Genomic DNA, 24,070 nt, shown 5'->3' with positions numbered 1-24,070 from the left:
GTCCCGTCACCATCGTCCCGTCACGATCTGACCCGTCACCTCGACCCGTCTCCATCGACCCGTCACCATCTAACCTTCACCATCTAACCGTCACCATCTAACCGTCTCCATCACCATCGTCCGTCACCATCAAACCGTCTCCATCGGCCCGTCATCCTTGTCCCGTCTCCATCGTCCTGTCACCCATCTAGGCACGTCCCATCGTCTCAGTCTCCATCTAACCGTCTCCATCGTCCCGATCACCATCGTCCCGTCTCCATCGTCCCGTCTGATCGTCCCGTCACCATCTAACCGTCTCCATCTCCCGTCACCATCGTCAGTCACCATGTAACCGTCTCCATCGTCCGTCACCATCGTCCCGTCTCCATCCGTCTCCGTCGTCACCATCTCCGTCACATCGTCCAGTCTCCATCGTCCGTCACCATCTAACCGTCTCCATCGTCCCGTCCACCATAGCCATCTCCATCGTCACGTCACCATCGTCCCGTCACCCATCGACCCGTCACCATCGTCCCGTCACCATCTAACCGTCACCATCTAACCGTCTCCATCGTCCCGTCACCATCGTCCCGTCACCATCGTCCCGTCACCATCGACCCGTCACCATCACCCCGTCACCAAACCGTCTCCATCGACCCGTCGTCCCATCACCATCGTCCCGTCACCGATCGTCCCGTCACCATCGTGGTCCATCGACCCGTCACCCATCGACCCGTCTCCATCGACCCGTCACCATCTAACCGTCACCATCTAACCGTCACCATGTAACCGTCACCATCTAACCGTCACCATCGTCCCTTCTTCATCGTCCCGTCTCCATCGTTCCGTCACCATGTAACCGTCTCCATCTAACCGTCACCATCGTCCCGTCACCATCTCACCGTCTCCATCATCCTGTCTCCATCATCCCGTCACCATCTAACCGTCACCATCTAACCGTCTCCATCGTCCCGTCTCCATCTAACCGTCTCCATCGTCCCGTCACCATCCCCATCATCCTGTCTCCATCATCCCGTCACCATCTAACCGTCACCATCTAACCGTCACCATCGTCCCGTCCCCATCGTCCCGTCACCATCGTCCCGTCTCCATCGTCCCGTCACCATCTAACTGCCTCCATCGTCCCGTCACCATCTAACCGTCTCCATCGTCCCGTCACCATCGTCCCGTCACCATCTCCACCGTCTCCATCGTCCCGTCACCATCTAACCCTCTCCATCGTCCCGTCACCATGTAACCGTCTCCATCGTCCCGTCACCATCGTCCCGTCTCCATCTAACCGTCACAATCGTCCCGTCACCATCGTCCCGTCACCATCATCCCGTCACCATCTAACCGTCACCATCCCGTCACCATCGTCCCGTCCCCACCATCGTCCCGTCTCCATCGTCCCATCTGCCTCCATCCGTCACCATCTAACCGTCTCCATCGTCCCGTCACCATCGTCCGTCACCATCTAACCGTCTCCATCGTCCCGTCTCCATCGTCCCGTCACCATCAAACCGTCACCATCGGCCCGTCTCCATCGTCCCGTCACCATCGTCCCGTCTCCATCTCCCGTCTCCATCGTCCCGTCACCATCGTCCCGTCTCCATCGTCCCGTCACCATCTAACCTTCACCATCTAACCGTCTCCATCTAACCGTCTCACCATCGTCCCGTCACCATCTAACCTTCACCATCGTCCCGTCACCATCCTCCCGTCACCATCTAACCGTCTCCATCCGTCACCCATCAAACCGTCTCCATCGGCCCGTCCATCGTCACACCATCGTCCCGTCTCCATCACCGTCAATTGTCCGTCACCATCTCCCGTCTCCATCGTCCCGTCACCATCTAACCGTCACCATCTAACCGTCACCATCTAACCGTCACCATTGTCCCGTCACCATCAACCCGTCTCCATCGTCTAGCGTCCATCGTCCCGTCTCCATCGTCCCGTCACCATCTAACCGTCTCCATCGTCCCGTCACCATCGTCCCGTCACCATCTAACCGTCTCCATCACCATCGTCCCGTCACCATCGTCCCGTCACCATCGTCCCGTCACCATCGTCCCGTCACCATCGTCCCGTCACCATCAAACCGTCTCCATCGGCCCGTCACCATCGTCCCGTCACCATGTAACCGTCACCATCGCCTCCGTCACCATCGTCCCGTCACCATCAAACCGTCTCCATCGGCCCGTCATCGTCCAGTCACCATCGTCCGTCTCCATCTAACCGTCACCATCGTCCCGTCACCATCTAACCGTCACCATCGTCCCGTCCATCATCTCCATCGGCCCGTCTCCATCGTCCCGTCTCCATCACGGTGTCACCATCTAACCGTCACCATCTAACCGTCACCATGTAACCGTCTCCATCGTCCCGTCACCATCGTCCCGTCACCATCGTCCCGTCACCATCGTCCCGTCACCATCGTCCGTCTCCATCGTCCCGTCACCATCTAACCGTCTCCACCATCGTCCCGTCACCATCGTCCCGTCACCATCACCATCTACCCGTCTCCATCGTCCCATCACCATCGTCCCGTCACCATCGTCCCGTCTCCATCGTCCCGTCTCCATCGTCCCGTCTCCATCGTCCCGTCACCATCTAACCGTCACCATCTAACCGTCTCCATAACCAAATCACCATCGTCCCGTCACCATCTAACCCGTCTCCATCGTCCGTCCATCTAACTGTCACCATCGTCCCGTCACCATCTAACCGTCTCCATCGTCCCGTCACCATCGTCGTCACCACCGTCTCCATCGTCCCGTCACCATCTAACCGTCTCCATCGTCCCGTCACCATCGTCCCGTCACCATCTAACCGTCACCATCGACCCGTCACCATCGACCCGTCACCATCGTCACCATCTAACCGTCTCCATCGTCCCGTCACCATCGTCCCGTCACCATCTAACCGTCTCCATCGTCCCGTCACCATCGTCCCGTCACCATTGTCGTCACCATCGACCCGTCACCATCGACCCGTCTCCATCTACCCGTCACCATCGTCCCGTCACCATCGTCCCGTCACCATCGTCCCGTCACCATCGTCCCGTCACCATCGACCCGTCACCATCGACCCGTCACCATCGTCCCGTCACCGTCTCCATCGTCCCGTCACCATCGTCCCGTCACCATCTCCGTCATCGTCCCGTCACCATCTCACCATCGTCCCGTCACCATCACCGTCACCATCGTCCCGTCACCATCGTCCCCGTCACCATCTCCCGTCACCATCGTCCCGTCACCATCGTCCGTCACCATCGTCCCGTCACCATCGTCCCGTCACCATCTAACCGTCACCATCTAACCGTCTCCATCACCATCGTCCCGTCACCATCAAACCGTCTCCATCGGCCCGTCATCATCGTCCAGTCACCATCGTCCCGTCTCCATCTAACCGTCACCATCGTCCCGTCACCATCGTCCCGTCTCCATCGTCCCGTCACCATCTAACCGTCACCATCTAACCGTCACCATCTAACCGTCACCATCGTCCCGTCACCATCAAACCGTCTCCATCGGCCCGTCATCATCGTCCCGTCTCCATCGTCGTGTCACCATCTAACCGTCACCATCTAACCGTCACCATCTAACCGTCTCCATTTAACCGTCTCCATCACCATCTCCATCGTCCCGTCACCATCGTCCCGTCACCATCGTCCCGTCACCATCGTCCCGTCACCATCAAACCGTCTCCATCGGCCCGTCATCATCGTCCCGTCACCATGTAACCGCCTCCCGTCTCCATCGTCCCGTCACCATCTAACCGTCGCCATCGTCCCGTCACCATCGTCCCAGTCACCATCGTCCCGTCACCATCTAACCGTCACCATCGTCCGTCACCATCTAACCGTCTCCATCGTCCCGTCACCATCGTCCCGTCACCATCGTCTCCATCACCATCGTCCCGTCACCATCAAACCGTCTCCATCGTCCCGTCACCATCGTCCCGTCTCCATCGTCGTGTCACCATCTCCCGTCTCCATCGTCACCCCGTCTCCATCTAACCGTCTCCATCACCATCGGCCCGTCACCATCGTCCCGTCACCATCGTCCCGTCTCCATCGTCCCGTCACCATCTAACCGTCACCATCTAACCGTCACCTCCACCGTCACCATCTAACCGTCACCATCGTCCCGTCTCCATCGTCCCGTCACCATCGTCCCGTCACCATGTAACCGTCTCCATCATCCCGTCACCATCGTCCCGTCACCATCGTCCCGTCACCATCGTCCCGTCACCATCGTCCCGTCTCCATCGTCCCGTCACCATCGACCCGTCTCCATCGACCCGTCACCATCGTCCCGTCACCATCTAACCGTCTCCATCGTCCCGTCACCATCGTCCCGTCACCATCGTCCCGTCACCATCGTCCCGTCTCCATCGTCCGTCTCACCGTCACCATCACCGTCTCCATCGTCCCGTCACCATCTCCCGTCACCATCTAACCGTCTCCATCGTCCCGTCCATCGTCTCCATCGTCTCACCATCGTCCCGTCACCATCTAACCGTCACCATCGTCCCGTCACCATCGTCACCATCTAACCGTCTCCGTCCCGTCACCATCTCGTCTCCATCGTCTCACCATCGTCCCGTCACCATCTAACCGTCACCATCGTCGTCACCATCGTCCCGTCTCCATCGTCCCGTCACCATCGACCCGTCTCCATCGACCCGTCACCATCGTCCCGTCACCATCAAACCGTCTCCATCGTCCCGTCACCATCTAACCGTCACCATCTCCCGTCACCATCGTCCCGTCTCCATGTCCCGTCTCCATCGTCCCGTCACCATCTAACCGTCACCATCGTCCCGTCACCTCCATCTCCATAGTCACCATCGTCCCGTCACCATGTAACCGTCACCATCGTCCCGTCACCATGTCCCGTCTCCATCGTCCCGTCTCCATCGTCCCGTCTCCATCGTCCCGTCACCATAACCGTCACCATCTAACCGTCTCATCGTCCCGTCACCATCGTCCCGTCACCATCTAACCGTCTCCATCGTCCCGTCACCATCGTCCCGTCACCATCGACCCGTCACCATCGTCACCATCTCACCATCCCGTCTCCATCCCGTCACCATCTAACCGTCACCATCACCGTCACCATCTAACCGTCTCATCACCATCGTCCCGTCACCATCAAACCGTCTCCATCGGCCCCGTCACCATCGTCCCGTCTCCATCGTCGTGTCACCATCTAACCGTCACCATCTAACCGTCACCATCTAACTGTCTCCATTTAACCGTCTCATCACCATCCCGTCACCATCGTCTCACCATCGTCCCGTCACCATCGTCCCGTCACCATGTAACCGTCACCATCTAACCGTCACAATCGTCCCGTCACCATCGTCCCGTCTCCATCGGCCCGTCACCATCTAACCATCACCATCGTCCCGTCTCCATCGTCCCGTCTCCATCGTCCCGTCTCCATCATCCCGTCACCATCTAACCGTCACCATCTAACCGTCTCCATCTAACCGTCAACATCGTCCCGTCACCATCTAACCGTCTCCATCGTCCCGTCACCATCTAACTGTCTCCATCGTCCCGTCACCATCTAACTGCCTCCATCGTCCCGTCACCATCTAACCGTCTCCATCGTCCCGTCACCATCGTCCCGTCACCATCTAACCGTCTCCATCGTCCCGTCACCATCTAACCGTCTCCATCGTCCCGTCACCATCGTCCCGTCACCATCGACCCGTCACCATCGACCCGTCACCATCTAACCGTCACCATCTAACCGTCTCCATCGTCCCGTCACCATCTAACCGTCACCATCTAACCGTCTCCATCGTCCCGTCACCATCGTCCCGTCACCATCGTCCCGTCACCATCGACCCGTCACCATCGACCCGTCACCATCGACCCGTCTCCATCGACCCGTCACCATCGTCCCGTCACCATCGTCCCGTCACCATCGTCCCGTCACCATCGTCCCGTCACCATCGACCCGTCACCCTCGACCCGTCTCCATCGACCCGTCACCATCTAACCGTCACCATCTAACCGTCACCATGTAACCGTCACCATCTAACCGTCACCATCGTCCCTTCTTCATCGTCCCGTCTCCATCGTTCCGTCACCATCTAACCGTCTCCATCATCCCGTCTCCATCATCCCGTCACCATCTAACCGTCACCATCTAACCGTCTCCATCGTCCCGTCACCATCTAACCGTCTCCATCGTCCCGTCACCATCTAACCGTCTCCATCATCCTGTCTCCATCATCCGTCACCATCTAACCGTCACCATCTAACCGTCACCATCGTCCCGTCCCCATCGTCCCGTCACCATCGTCCCGTCTCCATCGTCCCGTCACCATCGACCCGTCTCCATCGACCCGTCACCATCGTCCCGTCACCATCAAACCGTCTCCATCGTCCCGTCACCATCGTCCCGTCACCATCGTCCCGTCACCATCGTCCCGTCACCATCTAACCGTCTCCATCGTCCCGTCACCATCGTCCCGTCTCCATCGTCCCGTCACCATCTCACCGTCACCATCTAACCGTCTCCATCGTCCTGTCTCCATCATCCCGTCACCATCTAACCGTCACCATCTAACCGTCTCCATCGTCCCGTCACCATCTAACCGTCTCCATCGTCCCGTCACCATCGTCCCGTCACCATCTAACCGTCACCATCGTCCGGTCACCATCGTCCCGTCTCCATCGTCCCGTCACCATCTAACCGTCACCATCTAACCGTCTCCATCGTCCCGTCACCATCTAACCGTCTCCATCGTCCCGTCACCATCGTCTCCCGTCTCCATCATCCCGTCACCATCTCCCGTCACCATCTCCCGTCACCATCGTCCCGTCACCATCGTCCCGTCACCATCGTCCCGTCACCATCGTCCCGTCTCCATCCCGTCACCATCGACCCGTCACCATCGTCCCGTCACCATCTAACCGTCTCCATCGTCCCGTCACCATCGTCCCGTCACCATCGTCCCGTCACCATCGTCCCGTCACCATCTAACCGTCTCCATCGTCCCGTCACCATCGTCCCGTCTCCATCGTCCCGTCACCATCTCACCGTCACCATCTAACCGTCTCCATCGTCCTGTCTCCATCATCCCGTCACCATCTAACCGTCACCATCTAACCGTCTCCATCGTCCCGTCACCATCTAACCGTCTCCATCGTCCCGACACCATCGTCCCGTCACCATCTAACCGTCACCATCGTCCCGTCACCATCAAACCGTCTCCATCGTCCCGTCACCATCTAACCGTCACCATCGTCCCGTCACCATCGTCCCGTCACCATGTAACCGTCTCCATCGTCCCGTCACCATCTAACCGTCACCATCGTCCCATCACCATCTAACAGTCTCCATAGTCACCATCGTCCCGTCACCATGTAACCGTCACCATCTAACCGTCACCATTGTCCCATCTCCATCGTCCCGTCTCCATCGTCCCGTCTCCATCGTCCCGTCACCATCTAACCGTCACCATCTAACCGTCTCCATCGTCCCGTCACCATCGTCCCGTCACCATCTAACCGTCTCCATCGTCCCGTCACCATCGTCCCGTCACCATCTAACCGTCTCCATCTAACCGTCTCCATCGTCCCGTCACCATCGTCCCGTCACCATCGACCCGTCACCATCGACCCGTCACCATCGTCCCGTCACCATCTAACCGTCTCCATCGTCCCGTCACCATCTAACCGTCTCCATCGTCCCGTCACCATCTAACTGTCTCCATCGTCCCGTCACCATCTAACCGTCTCCACCGTCACCATCCCGTCACCATCTAACCGTCTCCATCGTCCCGTCTCCATCGTCCCGTCACCATCACCATCGTCCCGTCACCATCGTCCCGTCACCATCTAACCGTCTCCATCATCCCGTCACCATCTAACCGTCTCCATCGTCCCGTCACCATCGTCCCGTCACCATCGACCCGTCACCATCGACCCGTCACCATCGACCCGTCACCATCGTCCCGTCACCATCTAACCGTCTCCATCGTCCCGTCACCATCTACCCGTCACCATCTAACCGTCTCCATCGTCCCGTCACCATCGTCCCGTCACCATCGTCCCGTCACCATCGACCCGTCACCATCGACCCGTCACCATCGACCCGTCTCCATCGACCCGTCACCATCGTCCCGTCACCATCGTCCCGTCACCATCGACCCGTCACCATCGACCCGTCACCATCTAACCGTCACCATCTAACCGTCACCATCTAACCGTCACCATCGAACAGTCTCCATCGTCACCATCGTCCCGTCACCATGTAACCGTCACCATCTAACCGTCACCATCGTCCCTTCTTCATCGACCCGTCTCCATCGTCCCGTCACCATCTGCCAATTATCATCTACCAGTCACCATCGTCCCGTCACCATCGTCCCGTCACCATCTCCCGTCACCATCTAACCGTCACCATCGAACAGTCTCCATCGTCACCATCGTCCCGTCACCATGTAACCGTCACCATCGTCCCGTCACCATGTAACCGTCACCATCTAACCGTCACCATCGTCCCTTCTTCATCGACCCGTCTCCATCATCCCGTCTCCATCGTCCCCTCACCATCGTCCCGTCTTCATCGTCCCTTCACCATCTAACCGTCACCATGTAACCGTCACCATCTAACCGTCACCATCGTCCCTTCTTCATCGACCCGTCTCCATCATCCCGTCACCATCGTCCCGTCACCATCTAACCGTCTCCATCGTCCCGTCACCATCTAACCGTCACCATGTAACCGTCTCCATCATCCCGTCACCATCGTCCCGTCTCCATCGTCCCGTCTCCATCGTTCCGTCACCATGTAACCGTCTCCATCTAACCGTCACCATCGTCCCGTCACCATCTCACCGTCTCCATCGTCCTGTCTCCATCATCCCGTCACCATCTAACCGTCACCATCTAACCGTCTCCATCGTCCCGTCACCATCTAACCGTCTCCATCGTCCCGTCACCATCTAACCGTCCCCATCGTCCCGTCACCATCTAACCGTCCCCATCGTCCCGTCACCATCGTCCCGTCACCATCAAACCGTCTCCATCGTCCCGTCACCATCTAACCGTCTCCATCGTCCCGTCACCATCGTCCCGTCACCATCTAACCGTCTCCATCGTCCCGTCACCATCGTCCCGTCTCCATCGTCCCGTCACCATCTCACCATCACCATCTAACCGTCTCCATCGTCCGGTCTCCATCATCCCGTCACCATCTAACCGTCACCATCTAACCGTCACCATCGTCCCGTCACCATCGTCCCGTCACCATCGTCCCGTCTCCATCGTCCCGTCACCATGGACCCGTCTCCATCGACCCGTCACCATCTAACCGTCACCATCTAACCGTCACCATCAAACCGTCTCCATCGTCCCGTCACCATCTAACCGTCACCATCGTCCCGTCACCATCGTCCCGTCACCATCTAACCGTCTCCATCGTCCCGTCACCATCTAACCGTCACCATCGTCCCGTCACCATCGTCCCGTCACCATCTAACCGTCTCCATCGTCCCGTCACCATCGTCCCGTCACCATCTAACCGTCTCCATCGTCCCGTCACCATCGTCCCGTCACCATTGTCCCGTCACCATCGACCCGTCACCATCGACCCGTCACCATCGACCCGTCTCCATCGACCCGTCACCATCGTCCCGTCACCATCGTCCCGTCACCATCGTCCCGTCACCATCGAACCGTCACCATCGTCCCGTCACCATCTAACCGTCTCCATCGTCCCGTCACCATCTAACCGTCACCATCGTCCCGTCACCATCGTCCCGTCACCATGTAACCGTCTCCATCGTCTCACCATCTAACCGTCACCATCGTCCCGTCACCATCTAACAGTCTCCCGTCACCATCGTCCGTCACCATGTAACCGTCACCATCTCCCGTCATTGTCCCATCTCCATCGTCCCGTCTCCATCGTCCCGTCTCCATCGTCCCGTCACCATCTACCGTCACCATCTAACCGTCTCCATCGTCCCGTCACCATCGTCCCGTCACCATCTAACCGTCTCCATCGTCCCGTCACCATCGTCCCGTCACCATCTAACCGTCTCCATCTAACCGTCTCCATCGTCCCGTCACCATCTACCCGTCACCATCGACCCGTCACCATCGACCCGTCACCATCGTCCCGTCACCATCTAACCGTCTCCATCGTCCCGTCACCATCGTCCCGTCTCCATCGTCCCGTCACCATCTCCCGTCTCCATCGTCCCGTCACCATCTAACATCGTCCCTCCATCGTCCCGTCACCATCTAACCGTCTCCATCGTCCCGTCACCATCGTCGTCACCATCTAACCGTCTCCATCGTCCCGTCACCATCGTCCCGTCACCATCGACCCGTCACCATCGACCCGTCACCATCGACCCGTCACCATCTAACCGTCACCATCTAACCGTCTCCATCGTCCCGTCACCATCGTCCCGTCACCATCTAACCGTCTCCATCGTCCCGTCACCATCGTCCCGTCACCATCGTCCCGTCACCATCGACCCGTCACCATCGACCCGTCTCCATCGACCCGTCACCATCGTCCCGTCACCATCGTCCCGTCACCATCGTCCCGTCACCATCGTCCCGTCACCATCGTCCCGTCACCATCGACCCGTCACCATCGACCCGTCTCCATCGACCCGTCACCATCTACCCGTCACCATCTAACCGTCACCATCTAACCGTCACCATCTAACCGTCACCATCGTCCCTTCTTCATCGACCCGTCTCCATCGTCCCCTCACCATCTGCCAATTATCATCTACCAGTCACCATCGTCCCGTCACCATCTAACCGTCACCATCGTCCCGTCACCATCTAACCGTCACCATCGTCCCGTCTCCATCGTCCCGTCTCCATCGTCCCGTCACCATCGTCCCGTCTCCATCGTCCCTTCACCATCTAACCGTCACCATGTAACCGTCACCATCTAACCGTCACCATGTAACCGTCTCCATCGTCCCGTCACCATCGTCCCGTCACCATCGACCCGTCTCCATCGTCCCGTCACCATCGACCCGTCTCCATCGACCCGTCACCATCGTCCCGTCACCAAACCGTCTCCATCGTCCCGTCACCATCTAACCGTCACCATCGTCCCGTCACCATCGTCCCGTCACCATGTAACCGTCTCCATCGTCCCGTCACCATCTAACCGTCATCATCGTCCCGTCACCATCTAACAGTCTCCATCGTCACCATCGTCCCGTCACCATGTAACCGTCACCATCTAACCGTCACCATCTAACCGTCTCCATCGTCCCGTCTCCATCGTCCCGTCACCATCACCATCGTCCCGTCACCATCGTCCCGTCACCATCTAACCGTCTCCATCATCCCGTCACCATCTAACCGTCTCCATCGTCCCGTCACCATCGTCCCGTCACCATCGACCCGTCACCATCGACCGGTCACCATCGACCCGTCACCATCGTCCCGTCACCATCTAACCGTCTCCATCGTCCCGTCACCATCGTCCGTCACCATCTAACCGTCTCCATCGTCCCGTCACCATCGTCCCGTCACCATCGTCCCGTCACCATCGACCCGTCACCATCGACCCGTCTCCATCGACCCGTCTCCATCGACCCGTCACCATCGTCCCGTCACCATCGTCCCGTCACCATCGACCCGTCACCATCGACCCGTCACCATCTAACCGTCACCATCTAACCGTCACCATCTAACCGTCACCATCGAACAGTCTCCATCGTCACCATCGTCCCGTCACCATGTAACCGTCACCATCTAACCGTCACCATCGTCCCGTCACCATCGTCCCGTCTCCATCGTCCCGTCACCATCTGCCAATTATCATCTACCGTCACCATCGTCCCGTCACCATCGTCCCGTCACCATCGTCCCGTCACGATCGTCCCGTCACGATCGTCCCGTCACCATCGTCCCGTCACCATCGACCCGTCACCCTCGACCCGTCTCCATCGACCCGTCACCATCTAACCGTCACCATCTACCCGTCACCATGTAACCGTCACCATCTAACCGTCACCATCGTCCCTTCTTCATCGACCCGTCTCCATCGTCCCCTCACCATCTGCCAATTATCATCTACCAGTCACCATCGTCCCGTCACCATCTAACCGTCACCATCGTCCCGTCACCATCTAACCGTCACCATCGTCCCTTCTTCATCGACCCGTCTCCATCGTCCCGTCTCCATCGTCCCGTCACCATCGTCCCGTCTCCATCGTCCCTTCACCATCTAACCGTCACCATGTCCCGTCACCATCTAACCGTCTCCATGTCCCGTCTCCATCATCCCGTCACCATCGACCCGTCTCCATCGACCCGTCACCATCGTCCCGTCACCAAACCGTCTCCATCGTCCCGTCACCATCTAACCGTCACCATCGTCCCGTCACCATCGTCCCGTCACCATGTAACCGTCTCCATCGTCCCGTCACCATCTAACCGTCACCATCGTCCCGTCACCATCTAACAGTCTCCATCGTCACCATCGTCCCGTCACCATCTAACCGTCACCATTCTCCCGTCACCATCTTCCCGTCTCCATCGTCCCGTCACCATCGTCCCGTCTCCATCGTCCCGTCACCATCGTCCCGTCACCATCTAACCGTCTCCATCGTCCCGTCACCATCTAACCGTCTCCATCGTCCCGTCACCATCGTCCCGTCACCATCGACCCGTCACCATCGACCCGTCACCATCGACCCGTCACCATCGTCCCGTCACCATCTAACCGTCTCCATCGTCCCGTCACCATCGTCCCGTCACCATCTCCCGTCTCCATCGTCCCGTCACCATCGTCCCGTCACCATCGTCCCGTCACCATCGACCCGTCACCATCGACCCGTCTCCATCGACCCGTCTCCATCGTCCCGTCACCATCGTCCCGTCACCATCGTCCCGTCACCATCGTCCCGTCACCATCGTCCCGTCACCATCTAACCGTCACCATCTAACCGTCACCATCTAACCCCGTCACCATCGAACAGTCTCCATCGTCACCATCGTCCCGTCACCATGTAACCGTCACCATCTAACCGTCACCATCGTCCCTTCTTCATCGACCCGTCTCCATCGTCCCGTCACCATCGTCCGTCACCATCTACCGTCACCATCGTCCCGTCACCATCGTCCCGTCACCATCTAACCGTCACCATCTAACCGTCACCATCTAACAGTCTCCATCGTCACCATCGTCCCGTCACCATGTAACCGTCACCATCGTCCCGTCACCATGTCGTCCCGTCACCATCTAACCGTCACCATGTAACCGTCTCCATCGTTCTCCCGTCACCATCGTCCCGTCACCATCGTCCCGTCTCCATCGTCCCGTCACCATCTAACCGTCTCCCGTCCCTCACCATCGTCCCGTCACCATCTAACCGTCTCCATCGTCCCGTCACCATCGTCCCGTCACCATCGTCCCGTCTCCATCGTCCCGTCTCCATCCCGTCACCATCCCGTCACCATCTAACCGTCTCCATCGTCCCGTCACCATCGTCCCGTCACCATCTAACCGTCTCCGTCACCATCGTCCCGTCCATGTCCCCGATCCCGTCACCACCATAATCGTCTACCCGTCACCATAACCGTCTCCATCGTCCCGTCACCATCGTCCCGTCACCATCGTCCCGTCACCATCGTCCCGTCACCATCGTCCCGTCACCATCGTCCCGTCACCATCTAACCGTCTCCATCGTCCCGTCACCATCTAACCGTCACCATCGTCCCGTCACCATCGTCCCGTCACCGTCCCGTCACCATCTAACCGTCTCCATCTAACTGTCTCCCGTCACCATCGTCCCGTCACCATCGTCCGTCACCATCCACCGTCTCCATCGTCCCGTCTCCATCGTCCCATCACCCGTCTCCATCGTCCCGTCACCATCTAACCGTCTCCATCGTCCCGTCACCATCGTCACCCGTCCCGTCACCATCGTCCCGTCACCATCTCCCGTCACCATCGTCCCGTCTCCATCCCGTCACCATCTAACCGTCTCCATCGTCCCGTCACCATCGTCCCGTCTCCATCGTCCCGTCACCATCTAACCGTCACCATCGTCCCGTCTCCATCGTCCCGTCACCATCGTCCCGTCACCATCGTCCCGTCACCATCAAACCGTCTCCATCGTCCCGTCTCCATCGTCCCGTCTCCATCGTCCCGTCACCATCTAACCGTCACCATCTAACCGTCCACCGTCACCATCTAACCGTCTCCATCGTCCCGTCACCATCGTCCCGTCACCATCTAACCGTCTCCATCGTCCCGTCTCCATCGTCCCGTCACCATCTAACCGTCTCCATCGTCCCGTCACCATCTAACCGTCTCCATCGTCCCGTCACCATCGTCCCGTCTCCATCTAACCGTCACCATCGTCCCGTCACCATCGTCCCGTCTCCATCGTCCCGTCACCATCTAACCTTCACCATCTAACCGTCACCATCTAACCGTCTCCATCACCATCGTCCCGTCACCATCTAACCGTCTCCATCACCATCGTCCCGTCACCATCTAACCGTCTCCGTCACCATCGTCCCGTCACCATCGTCCCGTCACCATCTAACCGTCACCATCGTCTCCATCTCCGTCCCGTCACCATCGTCCCGTCACCATCGTCCCGTCACCATCTAACCGTCTCCATCGTCCCGTCACCATCGTCCCGTCACCCGTCTCCATCGTCCCGTCACCCGTCCGTCTCCATCGTCCCGTAACCGTCCATCGTCCCGTCACCATCGTCCCGTCTCCATCGTCCCGTCACCATCGTCCCGTCACCATCTAACCGTCTCCATCGTCCCGTCACCATCATCGTCCCGTCACCCTAACCGTCTCCATCGTCCCGTCTCCATCGTCCAGTCACCATCGTCCCGTCTCCATCTAACCGTCACCATCGTCCCGTCACCATCGTCCCGTCACCATCGTCCCGTCACCATCTACCCGTCACCATCCCGTCACCATCGTCCCGTCACCATCTCCGTCACCATCTAACCGTCTCCATCCCGTCACCGTCCATCGTCCCGTCACCATCTAACCGTCACCATCGTCCCGTCACCATCGTCCGTCACCATCGTCCCGTCTCCATCGTCCCGTCACCATCGTCCCGTCACCATCTAACCGTCACCATCTCCCGTCTCCATCGTCCCGTCACCATCTAACCGTCTCCATCGTCCCGTCCCGTCACCATCGTCCCGTCACCATCGTCCCGTCACCATCTCCCGTCACCATCGTCCCGTCACCATCGTCCCGTCACCATCGTCCCGTCACCATCTAACCGTCACCATCGTCCCGTCACCATCGTCCCGTCACCATCGTCCCGTCACCATCTAACCGTCTCCATCGTCCCGTCACCATCGTCCCGTCACCATCGTCCCGTCACCATCGTCCCGTCACCCGTCCCGTCCCGTCCCGTCCATCGTCCCGTCACCATCGACCCGTCACCATCTCCCGTCACCATCGTCCCGTCACCATCTCATCGTCCCGTCACCATCTCCCGTCACCATCATCCCGTCACCATCGTCCCGTCACCATCGTCCCGTCACCATCTAACCGTCTCCATCGTCCCGTCACCATCTAACCGTCACCATCGTCCCGTCACCATCGTCCCGTCTCCATCGTCCCGTCACCATAACCGTCACCATCGTCCCGTCACCATCTCCCGTCTCCATCGTCCCGTCACCATCTCCCGTCTCCATCGTCCGTCACCATCTAACCGTCCCGTCACCATCGTCCCGTCACCATCGTCCCGTCACCATCTAATCGTCGTCACCATCGTCCCGTCTCCATCGTCCCGTCTCCATCGTCCGTCACCATCTAACCGTCACCATCCACCGTCTCCATCGTCCCGTCACCATCGTCCCGTCACCATCGTCCCGTCACCATCGTCCCGTCACCATCTAACCGTCTCCATCGTCCCGTCACCATCGTCCCGTCACCATCGTCCCGTCACCATCGTCCCGTCTCCATCGTCCCGTCTCCATCGTCCCGTCTCCATCTCCCGTCACCATCGTCCCGTCACCATCGTCCCGTCTCACCATCGTCCCGTCTCCATCGTCACCATCTCACCATCGTCCCGTCACCATCGTCCCGTCACCATCTCCCGTCTCCATCGTCCCGTCACCATCGTCCCGTCACCATCTCCGTCCCGTCACCATCGTCCCGTCTCCATCGTCCCGTCACCATCTAACCGTCACCATCGTCCGTCTCCATCGTCCCGTCACCATCGTCCCGTCACCATCTCCCGTCTCCATCGTCCCGTCACCATCGTCCCGTCTCCATCGTCCCGTCACCATCTCCCGTCACCATCTAACCGTCACCATCTAACCGTCTCCATCGTCCCGTCACCATCTAACCGTCTCCATCGTCCCGTCACCATCGTCCCGTCACCATGTAACCGTCACCATCGTCCCGTCACCATCGTCCCGTCACCATCGTCCCGTCACCATCGACCCGTCACCCATCGTCCCCATCACCCGTCTCCATCATCGTCCCGTCACCATCAAACCGTCTCCATCGTCCCGTCACCATCGTCCCGTCACCATCGTCCCGTCACCATCGTCCCGTCAGTCTCCATCTAACCGTCTCCATCGTCCCGTCACCATCGTCCCGTCACCATCGTCCCGTCTCCATCGTCCCGTCACCATCGTCCCGTCACCATCGTCCCGTCTCCCGTCCCCGTCACCATCGTCCCGTCTCCATCGTCCCGTCACCATCTCCCGTCACCATCTCCCGTCTCCATCGTCCCGTCACCATCTCCCGTCACCATCTAACCGTCTCCATCTAACCGTCTCCACCATCGTCCCGTCACCATCTCCGTCACCATCGTCCCGTCACCATCGTCCCGTCACCCGTCACCATCGTCCCGTCACCATCTAACCGTCTCCATCGTCCCGTCACCATCGTCCCGTCACCCATCGTCCCGTCTCCATCGTCCCGTCACCATCTAACCGTCTCCTCCATCGTCCCGTCACCATCTAACCGTCACCATCTCCCGTCACCATCTAACCGTCTCCATCGTCCCGTCACCATCGTCCCGTCACCATCTCCCGTCACCATCTAACCGTCACCATCGTCCCGTCACCATCACCGTCACCATCTAACCGTCTCCATCGTCCCGTCACCATCGTCCCGTCACCATCTCCCGTCACCATCGTCCCGTCACCATCGTCCCGTCACCATCTCCCGTCACCATCTAACCGTCACCATCGTCCCGTCTCCATCGTCCCGTCACCATCTATCCGTCACCATCGTCCCGTCACCATCGTCCCGTCTCCATCGTCCTGTCACCATCATCCCGTCACCATCTCGTCCCGTCACCATCTAACCGTCTCCATCGTCCCGTCTCCATCGTCCCGTCACCATCTCCCGTCTCCATCGTCCCGTCACCATCGTCCCGTCACCATCGTCCCGTCACCATCGTCCCGTCACCCATCGTAACCGTCACCATCGTCCCGTCACCATCGTCCCGTCTCCATCGTCCCGTCACCATCTAACCCGTCACCATCGTCCCGTCACCATCGTCCCGTCTCCATCGTCCCGTCACCATCTCCCGTCTCCATCGTCCGTCACCATCGTCCCGTCACCATCTAACCGTCTCCATCGTCCCGTCACCATCTCCCGTCTCCATCGTCCCGTCTCCATGTCCCGTCACCATCGTCCCGTCACCATCGTCCCGTCACCATCGTCCCGTCACCATCTAACCGTCTCCATCGTCCCGTCACCATCGTCCCGTCACCGTCCCGTCACCCGTCTCCATCGTCCCGTCACCGTCACCATCTCCCGTCACCATCGTCCCGTCTCCATCGTCCCGTCACCATCGTCCGTCACCATCGTCCCGTCACCATCCCGTCTCCATCGTCCCGTCACCATCGTCCCGTCACCATCTCCCGTCACCATCGTCCCGTCACCATCGTCCCGTCACCATCTAACCGTCTCCATCACCGTCCCGTCACCATCGTCCCGTCTCCATCTAACCGTCTCCATCGTCCCGTCACCATCTCCCGTCTCCATCGTCCCGTCTCCATCGTCCCGTCACCATCGTCCCGTCACCATCGTAGCCGTCACCATCGTCCCGTCACCATCGTCCCGTCACCATCTAACCCATCGTCCCGTCTCCATCGTCCCGTCACCATCGTCCCGTCACCATGTCCCGTCATCGACCCGTCACCCATCGTCCCGTCTCCATCGTCCCGTCACCATCTAACCGTCACCATCTCCATCGTCCCGTCACCATCTAACCGTCTCCATCGTCCCGTCACCATCTCCCGTCACCATCGTCCCGTCACCATCGTCCCGTCACCATCTAACCCGTCACCATCGTCCCGTCACCATCTAACCGTCTCCATCGTCCCGTCACCATCGTCCCGTCACCATCTAACCCGTCACCATCGTCCCGTCACCATCGTCCCGTCTCCATCGTCCCGTCACCATCTAACCGTCACCATCGTCCCGTCACCATCTAACCGTCTCCATCGTCCCGTCACCATCGTCCCGTCACCATCTAACCGTCTCCATCGTCCCGTCACCATCGTCCCGTCTCCATCGTCCCGTCTCCATCGTCCCGTCACCATCTCCCGTCTCCATCGTCCCGTCACCATCGTCCCGTCACCATCTAACCGTCTCCATCGTCCCGTCACCATCGTCCCGTCTCCATCGTCCCGTCACCGTCCCGTCACCATCTAACCGTCTCCATCGTCCCGTCACCATCTAACCGTCTCCATCGTCCCGTCACCATCTAACCGTCTCCATCGTCCCGTCACCATCGTAACCGTCACCCGTCACCATCGTCCCGTCACCATCTACCCGTCTCCATCGTCCCGTCACCATCGTCCCGTCACCATCTAACCGTCTCCATCGTCCCGTCTCCATCGTCCCGTCTCCATCGTCCCGTCACCATCTCCCGTCACCATCGTCCCGTCTCCATCGTCCCGTCACCATCGTCCCCGTCACCATCGTCCCGTCACCACCATCGTCCCGTCACCATCTAACCCGTCTCCATCGTCCCGTCACCATCTCCCGTCACCATCGTCCCGTCACCATCGTCACCATCGTCCCGTCTCCATCGTCCCGTCTCCATCGTCCCGTCACCATAACCGTCCCGTCTCCATCGTCCCGTCACCATCTAACCGTCTCCATCGTCCCGTCACCATCTAACCGTCACCATCGTCCGTCACCATCTAACCGTCACCATCCCGTCTCCATCGTCCCGTCACCATCGTAACCGTCACCATGTCCCGTCTCCATCGTCCCGTCTCCATCGTCCCGTCACCATCGTCCCGTCTCCATCGTCCCGTCTCCATCATCCCGTCCATCGTCCGTCACCATCTAACCGTCTCCATCGTCCCGTCTCCATCGTCCCGTCTCCATCGTCCCGTCACCATCGTCCCGTCACCATCGTCCCGTCTCCATCGTCCCGTCACCATCGACCCGTCACCATCTCGTCTCCATCCCGTCACCATCGTCCCGTCACCATGTCCGTCTCCATCTCCCGTCACCATCGTCCGTCACCATCTAACCGTCTCCATCGTCCCGTCACCATCTCCGTCACCATCGTAACCGTCTCCATCGTCCCGTCACCATCGTCCCGTCTCCATCGTCCCGTCTCCATCGTCTCCGTCACCATCTAACCGTCACCATCTAACCGTCACCATCGTCCCGTCACCATCTCCCGTCTCCATCGTCCCGTCTCCATCGTCCCGTCACCATGTACCCGTCACCATGTAACCGTCACCATCTAACCGTCACCATCAGACCGTCTCCATCGTCCCGTCACCATCTAACCGTCACCATCGTCCCGTCACCATCTAACCGTCTCCATCGTCCCGTCACCATCGTCCCGTCACCATCTCACCGTCTCCATCGTCCCGTCACCATCAAACCGTCTCCCTCGTCCCGTCACCATCGTCCCGTCACCATTGTCCCGTCTCCATCGTCCCGATCGTCCCGCCACCATCTAACCATCACCATCGTCCCGTCACCATCGTCCCGTCACCATCGTCCCGTCACCATCGTAACCGTCACCATCGTCCCGTCACCATCGTCCCGTCTCCATCGTCCCGTCACCATGGACCCGTCTCCATCGACCCGTCACCATCTTCCCGTCACCATCAAACCGTCTCCATCGTCCCGTCACCATCTAACCGTCACCATCGTCCCGTCACCATCGTCCCGTCACCATCGTACCCGTCTCCATCGTCCCGTCACCATCTAACCGTCACCATCGTCCCGTCACCATCTAACAGTCTCCATAGTCACCATCGTCCCGTCACCATCTAACCGTCACCATCGTCCCGTCACCGTCCCGTCACCATCTCCCGTCACCATCGTCCCGTCACCATCGTCCCGTACCATCGTCCCGTCACCATCGTCCCGTCTCCATCGTCCCGTCACCATCGTCCCGTCACCATCGTCCCGTCTCCATCGTCCCGTCTCCATCGTCCCGTCTCCATCGTCCCGTCACCATCTAACCGTCTCCATCGTCCCGTCACCATCGTCCCGTCACCATCTAACCGTCTCCATCGTCCCGTCACCATCGTCCCGTCACCATCTAACCGTCTCCATCGTCCCGTCACCATCGTCCCGTCACCATCGTCCCGTCTCCATCGTCCCGTCACCATCGTCCCGTCACCATCGTCCCGTCTCCATCGTCCCGTCACCATCTAACCGTCACCATCGTCCCGTCACCATCGTCCCGTCACCATCGTCCCGTCACCATCGTCCCGTCACCATCTCCCGTCACCATCGTCCCGTCTCCATCGTCCCGTCACCATCTACCCGTCTCCATCGTCCGTCTCCATCGTCCGTCACCATCGTCCCGTCACCATCGTCCCGTCACCATCTACCCGTCTCCATCGTCCCGTCACCATCGTCCATCGTCCCGTCACCATCTAACCGTCACCATCGTCACCTAACGTCACCATCGTCCCGTCTCCATCGTCCCATCGTCCCGTCACCATGTAATCTCCGTCTCCATCGTCCCGTCATGTCCACGTCACCCGTCACCATGTAACCGTCTCCATCTCCCGTCACCATCGTCCCGTCTCCATCGACCCGTCTCCATCGTCCCGTCTCCATCGTCCCGTCTCCATCGTCCCGTCACCATCTTCCCGTCACCATCGTCCCGTCTCCATCTAACCGTCTCCATCGTCCCGTCACCATCGTCCCGTCACCATCGTCCCGTCACCATCCCGTCACCATCCCGTCTCCATCGTCCCGTCACCATCGTCCCGTCACCATGTCCCGTCTCCATCTTCCCGTCACCATCGTCCCGTCACCATCGTCCCGTCTCCATCGTCCCGTCTCCATCGTTCCGTCACCATCTAACCATCTCCATCGTCCCGTCACCATCTAACCGTCTCCATCTTCCCGTCACCATCGTCCCGTCACCATCGTCCCGTCTCCATCGTCCCGTCTCCATCGTCCCGTCTCCATCTAACCGTCTCCATCGTCCCGTCACCATCTAACCATCTCCATCGTCCCGTCACCATCTAACCGTCACCATCGTCCCGTCACCATCGTCCCGTCTCCATCGTCCCGTCACCATCGTCCCGTCACCATCGTCCCGTCACCATCGTCCCGTCTCCATCGTCCCGTCACCATCGTCCCGTCACCATCGTCCCGTCTCCATCGTCCCGTCTCCATCGTCCCGTCACCATCGTCCCGTCACCATCGTCCCGTCTCCATCGTCCCGTCTCCATCGTCCCGTCTCCATCGTCCCGTCACCATCTAACCGTCACCATCGTCCCGTCACCATCAGTCTCCCGTCACCATCGTCCCGTCTCCATCGTCCCGTCACCATCATCTCCATCGTCCCGTCACCATCGTCCCGTCACCATCTAACCGTCTCCATCGTCCCGTCACCATCTCCCGTCACCATCTAACCGTCTCCATCGTCCCGTCACCATCTAACCGTCACCATCGTCCCGTCTCCATCGTCCCGTCACCATCGTCCCGTCACCATCTCCCGTCACCATCGTCCCGTCACCATCGTCCCGTCACCATCTAACCGTCTCCATCGTCCCGTCTCCATCGTCCATCTCCATCGTCCGTCACCATCTAACCGTCTCCATCGTCCCGTCTCCATCATCCCGTCACCATCGTCCCGTCTCCATCGTCCCGTCTCCATCGTCCCGTCTCCATCGTCCCGTCACCATCGTCCCGTCTCCATCGTCCCGTCACCATCGTCCCGTCACCATCGTCCCGTCACCATCTAACCGTCTCCTCCATCCATCCCGTCACCATCACCGTCCCGTCACCATCGTCCCGTCTCCATCGTCCCGTCACCATCTCCCGTCTCCGTCTCCATCGTCCCGTCACCATCTAACCGTCACCATTGTCCCGTCTCCATCGTCCCGTCACCATCGTCCCGTCACCATCTAACCGTCTCCATCGTCCCGTCACCATCTAACCATCTCCATCGTCCCGTCACCATCTAACCGTCTCCATCGTCCCGTCACCATCAAACCGTCACCATCAAACCGTCACCATCAAACCGTCTCCATCGTCCGTCACCATCGTCCCGTCACCATCGTCCCGTCACCATCGTCCCGTCACCATGTAACCGTCTCCATCGTCCCGTCACCATCTAACCGTCACCATTGTCCCGTCTCCATCGTCCCGTCTCCATCGTCCCGTCACCATCTAACCGTCACCATGTCCCGTCTCCATCGTCCCGTCACCATCGTCCCGTCACCATCTAACCGTCTCCATCGTCCCGTCACCATCGTCCCGTCACCATCTAACCGTCTCCATCGTCCCGTCACCATCTAACCGTCACCATCTAACAGTCTCCATCGTCACCATCGTCCCGTCACCATGTAACCGTCACCATCTAACCGTCACCATCGTCCCTTCTTCATCGACCCGTCTCCATCGTCCCGTCACCATCTGCCAATTATCATCTACCAGTCACCATCTGCCCATTATCATCTACCCGTCTCCATCGTCCCTTCACCATCTAACCGTCACCATCGTCCCGTCTCCATCGTCCCGTCTCCATCGTCCCGTCTCCATCGTCCCGTCACCATGTAACCGTCACCATCGTCCCGTCTCCATCGTCCCGTCTCCATCGTCCCGTCACCATCTCCCGTCACCATCGTCCCGTCACCATCGTCCCGTCTCCATCGTCCCGTCTCCATCGTCCCGCCACCATCTAACCGTCACCATCTAACCGTCACCATCTAACAGTCTCCATCGTCACCATCGTCCCGTCACCATGTAACCGTCACCATCTAACCGTCACCATCTAACCGTCACCATCGACCCGTCTCCATCGACCCGTCACCATCTAACAGTCTCCATCGTCACCATCGTCCCGTCACCATGTAACCGTCACCATCTAACCGTCACCATCGTCCCGTCTCCATCGTCCCGTCACCAACGTCCCGTCTCCATCGTCCCGTCTCCATCATCCCGTCTCCATCGTCCCGTCTCCATCGTCCCGTCACCATGTAACAGTCTCCATCGTCACCATCGTCCCGTCACCATCTAACCGTCTCCATCGTCCCGTCACCATCGTCCCGTCACCATCTAACAGTCTCCATCGTCCCGTCACCATCTAACCGTCTCCATCGTCCCGTCACCATCGTCCCGTCTCCATTGTCCCGTCACCATCTAACCGTCACCATCTAACCGTCACCATCTAACAGTCTCCATCGTCACCATCGTCCCGTCACCATGTAACCGTCTCCATCGTCCCGTCTCAATCTAACCGTCACCATTGTCCCGTCACCATCTAACAGTCACCATCTAACCGTCACCATCTAACCGTCACCATCGTCCCGTCACCATCTAACCGTCTCCATCTAACCGTCACCATCTAACAGTCACCATCGTCCCGTCTCCATCATCCCGTCTCCATCGTCCCGTCACCATGTAACTGTCTCCATCGTCCCGTCTCCATCTAACCGTCACCATCGTCCCGTCACCATCTAACCGTCACCATCGTCCCGTCACCATCGTCCCGTCTCCATCGTCCCCGTCACCATCTAACCGTCACCATCTAACCGTCACCATCTAACCGTCTCCATCTAACAGTCTCCATCGTCACCATCGTCCCGTCACCATGTAACCGTCACCATCTAACCGTCACC

The sequence above is a fragment of the Oncorhynchus keta genome, chromosome 27 (assembly GCF_023373465.1).
Source record: "Oncorhynchus keta strain PuntledgeMale-10-30-2019 chromosome 27, Oket_V2, whole genome shotgun sequence".
NCBI lineage: Eukaryota > Metazoa > Chordata > Actinopteri > Salmoniformes > Salmonidae > Oncorhynchus > Oncorhynchus keta.
This window is presented reverse-complemented; position numbering follows the sequence as displayed.